General features: G+C 36.6%; 1 long non-coding RNA gene across 1 annotated transcript in view; it reads left to right on the forward strand.

Annotated features, from left to right (window-relative positions):
- LOC148655667 (uncharacterized) overlaps positions 1-12,792 on the forward strand; it is a 340,056-nt gene that overhangs the window by 303,186 nt on the left and 24,078 nt on the right. The window lies entirely within an intron of this gene.

Here is a 12,792-nt window from a genome sequence, read left to right on the forward strand (position 1 = left end):
TTTGTTTGCTCTACTACACTTCTTGTGTAATAAATGGATAAAATGTACTGGTAAGCTAATTAATCAGATTTTATTCCCAACAGTTATAACCAAAGAAGAAATAAATAAGGGGGTGAGCTTTCATGTAAATGTTTGTCCTTATAACATAGTTTGAGCTCTGCTTTCTCTTTATTTCTATCATTTCTGGTAAATTGTATTCACTTTTTCAGACCAGTTACAATTTTGATTCAAATGGTGATTCAATTTATTTATAATTTAATTATAACTTAATGTATTACTAATATGAATGTTGATATTTTAAATTAATAAAAAAACATCTATATACGGTACATTGGTATACATACAGTATTATTTTTATGTTTTCATGACTAAATGTATTTGTATATTAGGATACATTCTACCATTTTTATGGTTATAAGATCTGATTAATAATACTAAGTAATTTCAGTAAGAAATATTAAGACATACAGTAGACTTCTAATAGTTTAATAGACTAATTTTCCCTATACTGTATTCTGTACAGTTTAAATGTTTTCACAATTAAAACTTTCTTCTCATATACATTACACATTATCACAGTGGTGCGTCACCCTGATTGGATAACTGAATGTGTGGGACCATGGAAAATGTAGTTTCTTATATCATTTATTTAGTGCCATGAACTTAATTAAAAACTGCATAGTTGGTTAGTGATGGGTTTATTAGGAAATTTTATTCTCCAATTACACTGCAAAGAAAAATTAAATATAATGTAATATACTCCACAGTATAAAAACATTATATTCTGTATAAACAACACATAATTAAGATTACTGATGTTATAATTGCTTGCAGAGAAAGTGAAACCAAACGAACCAGAAGTGAATCATAAATGAATCATAAATGAATGAAAAACTCTAAACAAAACCTTACATGCAATTACTGAGAAACACACTGAAAACAGCATATTAGAAATCAAAAACATTATTTAGAATGTGTCCCAAAACAATTTCAAACAATTTCACTTTCTTTCAAATTAATCTTATACATAAGTATCCTCCTCCAGCTCTAAGTTTCTCATTTTATATTTAACACAGTAGTTCACATTTTTACTGCATGCAAAATCCTGCTTTTATCTACATTAAACATCATCATTGAATTTCAGAAAGGTTAGCAATGTCTGCAGTTCACAGATTGATTGCCTTAATCAGAATCACTATTTGTAGAGAAGAAGTCACAGAGCAGTTCAGTGAAGGTTTGAAAGATTGCACTTGGGCACACACAGGCATCTCCCAGATGTCTAAATGTCTAAATTAACAGTGGGAGGGGTGTGCCAAACACCCCATAATGCTCTTGGACTTCCTTAGAAGTTCAAGTACCTTTATTCCCATTTGCATGAACAGTGCATTGGAAATCTTACAGGGTTTCTCTCAGTCAGAAAACATCAAATCAAAAGGGTAAGCACACAGACTATGTGCGGGACACTATATGCACAAACTGTAAAAAGACAATACACAACCTGTACACACTATACACATGATAAAGACATTATGCCTACAGAGCTGAGGTAGATATGAGCCTCCTATGCGTTATGCTAGTCTGCATGTCCTTGGAAATCAGGTGCACTGTTCTTGGGGAAAAAAATGTTCATAAACCTGTTCCTTTGAGTCTTTGATGGGTCTTTGGTCAAGACACCGAAGGTTATGTTTAGTGTCTCTCCAGGTAAACAGACTTTGGCTATGGTGGAGTGGGTCTTTGATGCTCCTGCAATGGGCTGTATCGAGATAGAACCCTCTGTTTGTAAAGGGCATTAAGGTTTATCTGACTTTTTCTTGTCATGTTTCAGAGCCCCCTTCAGCTTGTGCTAATTAGAAAAACAACAACAATGCTGAGGCCTTAGCATCATGTTAAGCACAAGTTCAGCTGGTGTCCAACTTTGTTCCACAAGTTTTTTTAGTTGCATTTGAGCTCAAAGCTGATATCCAGATAGTACTGTATTAACTAGTCCGCAACTTAATATGCAGCTGCATGCTAAATCCGAAAGTTCATTGCAATTGACCCTATAGGTTTCAAATGATGAAACAAATGCATTACACTTGAAAATAAATACTGCAACATAACAGTAAAAATATGCTATAATGGGATCTTTAAAATATACAGTAGGTGGAGACGGCGCCATAAAGCAGTTGTCAGATGTTTGAAGACTGTTTTGTCCCCACGAAGTTATTGACATCTGAAACATTGTGTGTCAAACATAAATAGGCATTTTAATGATAATTTGAAGGCTGTGAAAAAAATCAGACATCATGCTTAACAAAATGCAAACGTTTTGATATCTTGTTTTGAAAATCAAGTGAATATCAAACTTGGACCAAACTTTACCACAGTTTCACAAAAAGCTTATGGATCTTATGGATCACATCATATTTTAAAATGATAGCTAGGCTGTGTATTTAATGGGTTATATTTTCAAGAAATATGATTATTATTCTAAGAAAAAACAGATTAAATGATTGCTACCACAATTGCCATCTATTGATCGTCTTTGAGCAGTGAAGGGCTAAATTCCGTATGCCAGAACAGACTGTAGTATACTGCGGTTTGCTATCCGTTAAAGTAAATTTTGACCCGCAATCTAAATGGCTACATCTGTAACCTACTGTATTTTAATACAACAGTCCTTGACAGAATATTTGTAAGGAGCATTTCAATCCGTTTTAAAAGGTCCTGTATTTTACATTATTCACTCACTGTTTTATGAACATCACCTTCATCCTGTCTCATATACTGTACCTAGGACTTACATTTTCATGCTCATCAATAGTAACAACTTCATTTATGACTGACTTTAATTTCATGGCTGTTGTGATGGCTGCACATTCATGAGTTGCAAGAGGTGCTTTACAAATACTGGCCTCAAGAGGAATGTAGTTATTATGCTCCTTGTTTTATTATCCCTCTTCAAGGTTGGTTCCGGAGCCAAGCTATTTCAAGTCGAATTGATTATCTGATTAGAATGCAAACAGCATGGTTGCACTACAAAAACTAAAGACAAACCTTGGGTGCAGTCTTTGAGAGAAGACACATCTCTGCAACATAAACCACTACCCAGTTCACAATATATGTTAACATCAGCAAAATCAGCTGCTAGTGTCTCTGTTACAGAAGCTGAATGACGTTTTCATTGCCCACATTATTCAACAGAAGCAACCTACCTGAAGAAATGTTGACCACCTCAATTTGTGTATTACAAAATATAAATATCTTAGACATTCTGTTGTTCTGTCACCTTTTGGTATTTTGAATTCCAGCAGTGCTCAAAGACAGACACAAGTAACAATACCTAATGAAAGAGTGTTAAGAAGGACATAAACGATAAAATGTAATCAACAAATCAGCTTCCTAGAAGAGTCAGTTTCAGCAGAAATGTCTTCTGGAACACTGAAGTGCTTAATTGTGAATTAAACTTTAAATCTGCATGTAACCCCAAATTTGTTGTTAATTTACTTTCCCAATAAAGGTTTGTTTGGGCAGAAGCATGTTTCAGAATAGAGGTATGAGTTGATTTAAGAGAGATTAAACGTGATTGTGCAATAGATTGCTATGAACCACTAAGGTTGTTTTATTGTTTTGTTTGAATTATTGCCTTGTATTTTTACAACAAATGAAACATTAGCCAGAACATGACTCTTCTTTCCATGTATTAAGTCCACACTCCCAGGAGACAAAGCACACTGGAAGTGTTTTACTTAGGTGTTTATAATAATAATAATAATAATAATAATAATAATAATAATAATAATAATAATAATAATAATAATAATAAACAACTTTATTTTATATAGCGCCTTTAAAGGTGGCTTCTCAAAGCGCTTTAAAGGATGACAATAACAATAAATAAGAAGACTACAACAATAAATAAGAAGATTTCACAAGATAAGACACAATTACAATTACAACAATAACAATAGAGGAGACCGTGGAAGTGGTACTAAGAAGAGCAGAGGGGTGAAGAATGGAACCAGTTAAGTAAAGGCTTTTCTGAAGAAGAAGGTTTTGAGTCTGGATTTGAAGGAGTTTAGGGAAGGTGACTCTCAGATATCCTTGGGCAAAGAGTTCCAGAGCTTGGGGGCATAGCAGGAGAAGGCCCTGTCGCCCATACAATGTAGACGGGCTTGGGGGACAGTAAGGAGGGCAGAGCGGAGGTTGCGAGGTGGGGAGTAGGGCGATAAAAGTTCAGACAGGTATTGAGGTGCCAAGCCATGTAAAGCCCTATAGGTGAGCATGAGGATTTTAAAGTCTACGCGGAATTTGACTGGAAGCCAGTACAAGGACTCCAGGATAGGAGTAATGTGAACACTTGCACTAGACCTGGTCAGGATTCTGGCTGCTGAATTTTGGACATACTGCAGTTTGTTCAGAGTAGATTTAGATACTCCAGGGAGTAGAGCATTGCAGTAGTCAATTCGAGAGAATACAAATATGTTGATCAGCTTTTCAGCCACGGTTAATGATAGCATAGGGCGTAGTCTTGCAATATTTCTAAGGTGAAAAAAAAGATGTTTTGACAGTATGCTGTACATGTGGGTCGAATGTTAAGCCAGAATCGAATATCACCCCAAGGGTTTTTCAATTTTGATTGAAGCTCAAGTACAGAGCCGTCTACAGATAGGGTTACAGGACTGGCTTTATGAAGTTGATGGGGGGTACCAATAAGCATGACTTCAGTCTTGTTTTTGTTTTGTTTGTCAACATTTGCGACCACATGACACACTTAGTAATTTTAAAGATAATTGGCATACCTAATTTACATACAGTATGTCATACCTGTTCACTAAAATCATGGGTCCATTGCAGGGCACTGAAAGACACAGACACTCACACCTATTCACACCAATTTTTCCAGAAAGCCAATTAACCTACCAGCATGTCTTTGGACTGTGGGAGGAAACCGGAACCACCTGGTGGAAACCCACGTGAACATGGTGAGAATATACAAACTCCACACAGATTTTGCCCCAGGTCCAGAATTTAACCTACTGTAGGATCCTAGTGCCATAAGGTAGCAATGCTAACCCATGCGCCACCGTGCTGCTCTGTGAGTGTATAATGTTTTCTGTTGAGATGTAGCCTTTGTCTTGTGTCATGATCAGAAACATAGAAATGAGCATTTTAAATTCAAGGGCAACAAAATTAAGTTAAAACTTTTAAAAATCTTCTTTCTCCTGACCACATATTTATTGTCATCGTTATATAAATTATTTACAATGCTCGTCGAAATGTAAGTATTTTCTTATGTCATGGTAATGCAACTATTATTCCTGTAAAACTAATTTATAAGTTAGTTTATAGAGATTAATTCTCAAACAGCAGGTAAGAATTGTAAGAATTCAAGATAATTTAGATACTTGGATTAGGAATTGGTTAATGGACAGGAAACAGTGGGTAAAGATAATGGGTGAATGCTCAAACTGGGGTGATGTAATTAGTGAAGCATCTTCAGGATGCATATTACCACAGCTCTTCATGATTTATATTGATGATTTAGATTCTGCGACAGTTAGTAAAATGTACATTTGTGCATTTGTGTGGATTTGCAAACTGTCTTGACTATTATAAAAGAAATAGGAGGATTTGCAAACACTGCAAAAGAATTAAAAAAAAAAACTCAGATCAATTTCTGGACTGGGAAATCACCTGACAGATTAATTTAAAGAAGACAAGTGCAGGATGTTGCATGCAGGCAGCAAAAACAATAACAGTAAATATAAACAGAGAAACAGTGAAATAAATGAGGCTACTGTTCAGAAAGACAGTAGGTGTTCATATTGATACATCATTTATGTCTTGTAGACAATGCAGGGAAGCAATAAAAAGATAACAATATATTTAAATAAGTTGTTTCAAAGTGCAGAACTTAAATCAATAAATGTAAACATTGTACAATGCGCCTAAAACTTATTTAAATTGTTTTTACAAATTTGGTTTGTCTCTTCACAAAGAGGCTTAAAGGAACATCCTACACTGACAGTGTAAAAGAACTAAACCTGTTTAGGCTTGAACACTGAAGTGTACAAGAGGAGCTTGTTTGAGTTTTAAAATCCTGAAAGGCATTAACAAAATCAGTCCAATTGACTTCTTCAGAATCAACAGCAACGTGCACCTTTTTGCAAAAAGGATTTTATGGGGTCTGGAACAACCAAACTGGTTGTATTTGTGAAGTAATTACAATTTACTTCACAAAATGGCTGGATGAGCATTTTGGTTCAATTAGCCGCTAGCAACTATAGAGCTTCATGTATGCTATCTTATGAATTTATTTAAAGAGTTAAATTTAATTTTTTATTTCTTTGATCACCATGTCCGTGGCAGAAAAATAATTTTTCTCTGAGAGCCACTTGTAAACGAGATGTATCATGCTATTTCCTTCTGATAGCGTCGCTAAATGACAAGGTTTTCTTAAGTACTGGGATTTTTAAACCTTAACTGATGTGATTTAGCAGGATTACATGCTATTTTTATGAGCAACACCCTCAGTCTCTTCTCTGAGTGTGTCCTACAGAATTAAAACACCCTCTTGAACAAAGAAATCTGACTATTTTTATGTCAGCAGGCGGCTGCTCATTCCTCTCTCTTAGCCCATTGGCCCCATTCAGGCAGCCACCCCAAAAATATTCAGTGAGGCAGATAAAGAGGCTTTCCACAAGTCTTGTCAGAAGTATTTTACTCTACACAATCTGATTCAACCATTCAGCCAGTGCATCTAGATACTTTTTAACAGCTGAAACTTGTGGCTTTGCTCAGCTAGGACCATTTCAAGACTTGCTTCCTTCTTCATGGGCATTATCTTGTTGGCAAGCCTGTTGAATAGTAGGGGACTGTAACTTAAGCAGAGTACCCATCATGTTCTGTAAGCCCACAGTGAAGGACAGAGGATTACCAAGTTATTGACCTTAGGATATCCTGCATCAGGAAGTTAAGCCACAGTAGATGTAACGTCTGCTTCCATTGTTACAGTCTTATCTCATTTAATGACTCTCTTGAATCCAGCACAGCCTCCTAAGCAGCTGTTTTTTGACAAACAGCTGACAATAAAACATTATCATTTTTTCTCGTGACACCATATCTGGAAAATCCACCTTGCTGTAAGTTAAAGATAAATGGTAACAGAATGCATTAATAAAATAAAGAAACCAGAGACCAAAATCAAGTGCAAATGATGAGTCCATTTACAGTAAGTGTATGAAAAATATTGATAAAATAAGGAGGTAAAACTGACAAAAGGTAAGTAGTCAAAGTGAGGTTTTATAGGGAAGCAACTAACAAAATGCACAGGCCTAAGACAAACCAAGCTGTGATACTACTGTAGTATCATATAAAATGACAGAGTCCTGATGTAGGTGAAAGATGAGTTGTTTATTTCGCATTCATACGGAAGAGCAGCTTGCAGAAGCTAGTCTCTCCGAAAGGCGTTGCTCAGCACTTTTTTCATACACAGTGACAGACAAGCTTCCTACTTTTGACATACTGTAGAATGTTTTTTGTTATTGCTTACATTTGCAGAACAGGGCATTCGACTTACCTTTTACTGCATTTAAGACATGAGCTGTATTTTTCCACTGACCTATAGATGCCCCCTGGTGTGCTTCCACTTACCAGGGTTAAAAGCAGATAGGAAGCTAACTGGTACAGGCAAAGTTACACGGACTAGACCTAAACTAAGATGAAAGTTACTTTACTACACCATGATTGCGGATCAAAAACCAAGACTCTATGTTAAACATGTAACGACACGTAGTTTAGGACCCTGTGCAGATGGTATAATCCGGAAGTGACTGGAAAAAGGCTACGGGGAAAACACGGTGAGGAATGGAAGGGATTGGCGAACGGGGCGGTGCCGACAGTGAATCCAGGTGCAAGGGGGGAACAAAGGAAAACAAGTCTAAAAAACAGTCCAATGTAGAAAATCCTAAGTCCAAAACAGGGAATCCATCCAAGACAAGACAATTAAAAACAGGGACAGGGACAGGGACATGGAACAAGGAAATTAAAAATGGAGAGACGAGGCCAGGAGCTCCAGGCCCCAGACTCAGCTTGGTCAGGACGCTGTTAGGAAGCCTAAGACTTCAAGCTGTGGATGTAGGGCGACTTGTTGCTAGGCAGGCCTCCAGGCATCCATCTTCCAAAGCAGAGCACCAGGTTGAAATAAAAAACAGAACAAGGGGCAGGTGAACTTTATGGAAGCCCGTTTCCGCCAGGGAGTAAAAAAAAAACGCGCTATGGTATCTCAGAATTCCGACTTAGTAACTCAGAATTCCGACTTAGCATCTCAGAATTCCGACTTAGCAACTCAGAATTCCTACTTAGTAACTCAGAATTCCGACTTTATATCTCACATTTGCGACTTCGAAATAACCATATTTCATTGTCTGTCCTTTTGTTATTGTAACGGATTCGGGTTCTAGGGCATGTGCCCTCGCCGCTCCCACCCTAGTTCGTGCCTCGCTGCACTGGCTCACTTTCTTTAAGAACACTTTCTTTAACCCCGGCGGCCAGCATCCCTGTTATGCGCAGGGGAGGGTGGTGCCGTCACCACACTGCAACCAGATCGTACAACCTGTATGTCGGCCGTTCCGTTACACTATTTTCATGAATCGTACAGGATCATAGGATCTATAAGCCTGAAGACTTGTCTTGTACAGTGCCCTGATAAAAATCAAATTAATTACACTAATTTTTATAGAATCCCATTTCCGCCAGTGAGGCTTCCATAGTACCCGGATGTAAAAGTGCACGGTGGGCTTTTTAAAAATAGTTTTTATTTACGGAGACAGAATATGAAATAAGATACAGAAATAGGCACTTCACATCCAGAAGAATTCACAATTATAAAAGCTGAAACATACTTTTTACGTATTTCCATTGTACAGTATGTCCTTTTTTACTTAAAAAAGAAGGTCTTCTTTAGCTCAGCTGGCAAGTCTCAGGTTCGAGCCAGTGCAGTGAGGCACGAACTAGGGTGGGAGCGGCGAGGGCACAAGCCCTAGAACCCGAATATGTTACAATAACAAAAGGACAGACAATGAAATATGGCTATTTCGAAGTCACAAATGTGAGATATAATGTCGGAATTCTGAGTTGCTAAGTCGGAATTCTGAATTGCTAAGTCGGAATTCTGAGATAATAAGTCGGAATTCGAGATGCTAAATCGGAATTCTGAGTTGCTAAGTCGGAATTCTGACTTACTAAGTCGGAATTCTGAGATGCTAATTCGGAATTCTGAGTTACTAAATCGCAATTCTGAGATACTAAGTTGGAATTCTGAGATACCATAGCGCGTTTTTTTTTTACTCCCTGGCGGAAACGGGCTTCCATAGAACTTTATAATGAAACGAACACAAAAGGATCATGACAAAGCAGAGTGGAGTCTATAACACAACAAAAAAATGGAGTTGATAAACACAGCAGTGAGAGAAGTTTATGGAATCACAATCGCAACGCTCAGTTGAAAATAACACTCGTATTAACAACATCACAATAAGTCCTGTTTCAGACTACATAATGGAAAATGCACTTAACATATTAAATATTGTTACACTTGAGGAGTCCCAAAATATAAATGTGTTCTCTTTGGCATCTGCTATAATATATAATGTAATATCTGTAAATATAATATTCAGATATGTGACCAAGTTTTCACTTCAGAATAATTTTATGTACAGGAAACGTAATTTTAATTCATCCGTCCAATATCAGAAAGTGACTTCTTCTTTGCAAGGTTTAGTGTAACCTGGAACATATCCCAGACATATAGAGTGCAACACATTGTTTAAATTAAGATTTTTATTTGATATCAGATGTCTCTTTTACCCCTTCATAGTTCATGTCTCTTGACTCCAAGAAGCACAGTGTTTTAAGAAGGATGGTTGATTGGTCATTATTGACTCAATTCTGTCAATAGATAAAAGCAGTTAACTGCCAAAAAAGCATAAGATAAGGTAGCATCATTGTTAATGGAAATGAAAAACACACACTCCCAGTTATCAGCTTTGGACAGAAATCTCATAACAATTGTTTGTTCTTCAAAAATCAATTTCAAACACAGACATTTTACCAATTAGTTATTAGTGGGTATTACAGTAGTTAATCAATGAAAAAGGTGTAAATTAATCATATTTGACTAGATCAAATTATTTTTAATCTAAGAGGCTGGGACTATTATTAATTGTGATAGATATGAATAATTGTGATAGAAAAATTAGGAATTTTATTTTATTCATTTATAAATGTGACTGCTCCTCTCAGGAACTACAGTATAAATCGCGACTTTGAATGCTTATAAATGTCACATCAGAATGATCACAAACCATGCAAGACTTGCATGCACATATCTTGATTGAAAAGACCAATTAAGAGATATAAAGTTAAGGAAATTTATAACGTGCTCAAAGAACTTATTGGAAGCGTACTTACATTGTCATTTTTCTGTCTTAAATTCCTGACATTTGCTTTTCATCCAGAAGCATTTTGGTGCTTTTCATCCAGAACTTTACTTATAGGAGTGGGTCCACTTCACCAGTGAAGTGCAGCGCCCGTCTGGGTAACCCACAGCTGTCAAAAGGCACCAGCATCCCCACCGCACAGCAGAACAGCTAGAGAAGTAAGAAACTGCTTCACCTTTTGAATAAAGGAGGAACTTCTGCAAGGGCAGATCTCATCTGAAGGAAAGAAAAGATAAATGTGAGATTCAAGAGAATTGTATCAGTGTAGCATTCACTGTTAGTTTCAATCACACTCATTCAAAAGTATTATATTATTGAATTATAATAAGATTGCATGGTGGCATAGTGGCTATAACTGCTGTCTTATAGGACTTGGGTCCAATACTGGCCTAGTGCATATTGTTAACAGCTTTTGCATGTTCTGTCCATGTCAGTGTGGTCTTTTTCTGGGTGTTTCAGTCTTCTTTCACCCCTGAAAGATGTTAGCTAGGTTAATTGGTGTCTCTTAATTGTCAATGGATCTAAAGTCCTGTTATGCTATGAATGAGTTATCAGTTTTTGTAACTAATCATTTACAGATACAAACACATATGAATGAAATGTTCAGATATTTTAGAAAAACATTTTGAATCTCATTAGCTATCTCTGCTGATTAATGATTATAAGGTTTATTGGAAACCATTTATTTTTTTCTAGATCCAAGTGCTTCAAAGTGTTAATGTGACATGTTTGTCTGTGCTATGTGTTGTATTGTACATATCACTTTGTTATTAAACAAGCCTACATTCTTATATCCCTTAGTTTGCTAGTTCTAACAGTGAAATTATATATTTTACAGGTAAAAAATGTTTTTCATTTATTGTAATGCAAATGTCAGAAATCAAGATTCAGGCTAAGAAGATGTACTGTAAGAAACTTCAAAATAATTACAGCATCTTGCATTCCCTTACAACAATGTTCCATTGTGGTGAGATACAAATGAACTGGTACTGTATACAATACCATACACATATTTAATGAAACTTGAATACTAAGACTAAAACCTATTGGTAAAAAAGTTAAATGTCAGAAAAAACTGCAAAGATATGTCAACGACACAAGTATTCACCCCTTTACTACGGTTCATCAATCAATTACCTTTGAGAATAGTTTTGAGAACATCACAGTACATCACATTTCATCTGATGGATCTCAGAACTGATAAAAGAAACACATTAAATAAAAGTCTACAGGAGCAAACACATCAATTGACAATCAAGTCATCAATTACATGACAGATGCAGAGCTCAATTGGAATGAAAAAGGGCAGACAGTGTTCCTCTAGGACCAGCAGTCTACCCCATTCAGTCCGTGACTGGCACTGGCACATACAGTAACTGGAAAATGAGTTCAGATGAAATGGGGGATGATTTTCAGAACATGCAGCTGGTGCATTCAGGTTCTTGGTATTTCTAATATATTAGTAATGAAGGTTTTACATTAAGCTTAGCAGATCTGAAAAAAAGCCTAGAAACAAACCACCAGTGGAAGCTCAGTTGACTGATTACAACTCAGGACTCTCTGCAACAGCAGTTCTGCGCTGATGTTTCTCTACACTCACAGGACTGCATTATTCATGTTCTGCACTATTGCCAGCAAAGCACACCTTGCCAAGGAGCATAACTATCAGAGAAGGCCTAATACCTGATTGTGTACATCAAGTGCTTTCAGAATCGAATACTGTGGCAGTCTACCTTCTTAACCATTGTCAGATGGCCAAGCTAGGTGACTGAAAGGAGGAAAAAGCTTTAGAAAACCTTCATGTTAGATGAAAAGAAGAAGAAAATTGTAGTCTAGGTGATATTTTAGAAATGCCCGGTGACAGAGCTCATACTGGCTTCGAGTTTTGCTTACAGTAAATTGGCACTGGTAATGTGAAGTTATTGTAATTCCACAAATAGGTGCAGGAAGTTAAAAAAATTAACTGTGCAACATAATTGAAGTGAAAACAATACAGACAAAGGAGAGAAGAGGTTTGATGGACAGGTCACAGCTCGAATCAATTAGATTGACTGGCCCTGATTTTTGCCACCGAGACTCTGAGACCAATACGTTAAAAAAAAAAAGCAGTCTGGCAATCCATGTTCAGAAAAATGGAGAGAGCTGTAAGAACATGAATGCTTTGTGGTATCAGCACCACCTCACCAGTACTGGTCCTGAGTAGTTTCCTGATAGGGCTGTGTTTTTAAACATTGTACTGTAGGTAACATACTGTAATACCATACTGTACTCCCAAAGCAGGTTTTCTGAAGATTTTAGATTGTCTTAACTT

This window comes from Lepisosteus platostomus, chromosome 8, assembly GCF_059453375.1.
Source record: "Lepisosteus platostomus isolate fLepPlt1 chromosome 8, fLepPlt1.hap1, whole genome shotgun sequence".
NCBI classification, from domain to species: Eukaryota; Metazoa; Chordata; class Actinopteri; order Semionotiformes; family Lepisosteidae; genus Lepisosteus; species Lepisosteus platostomus.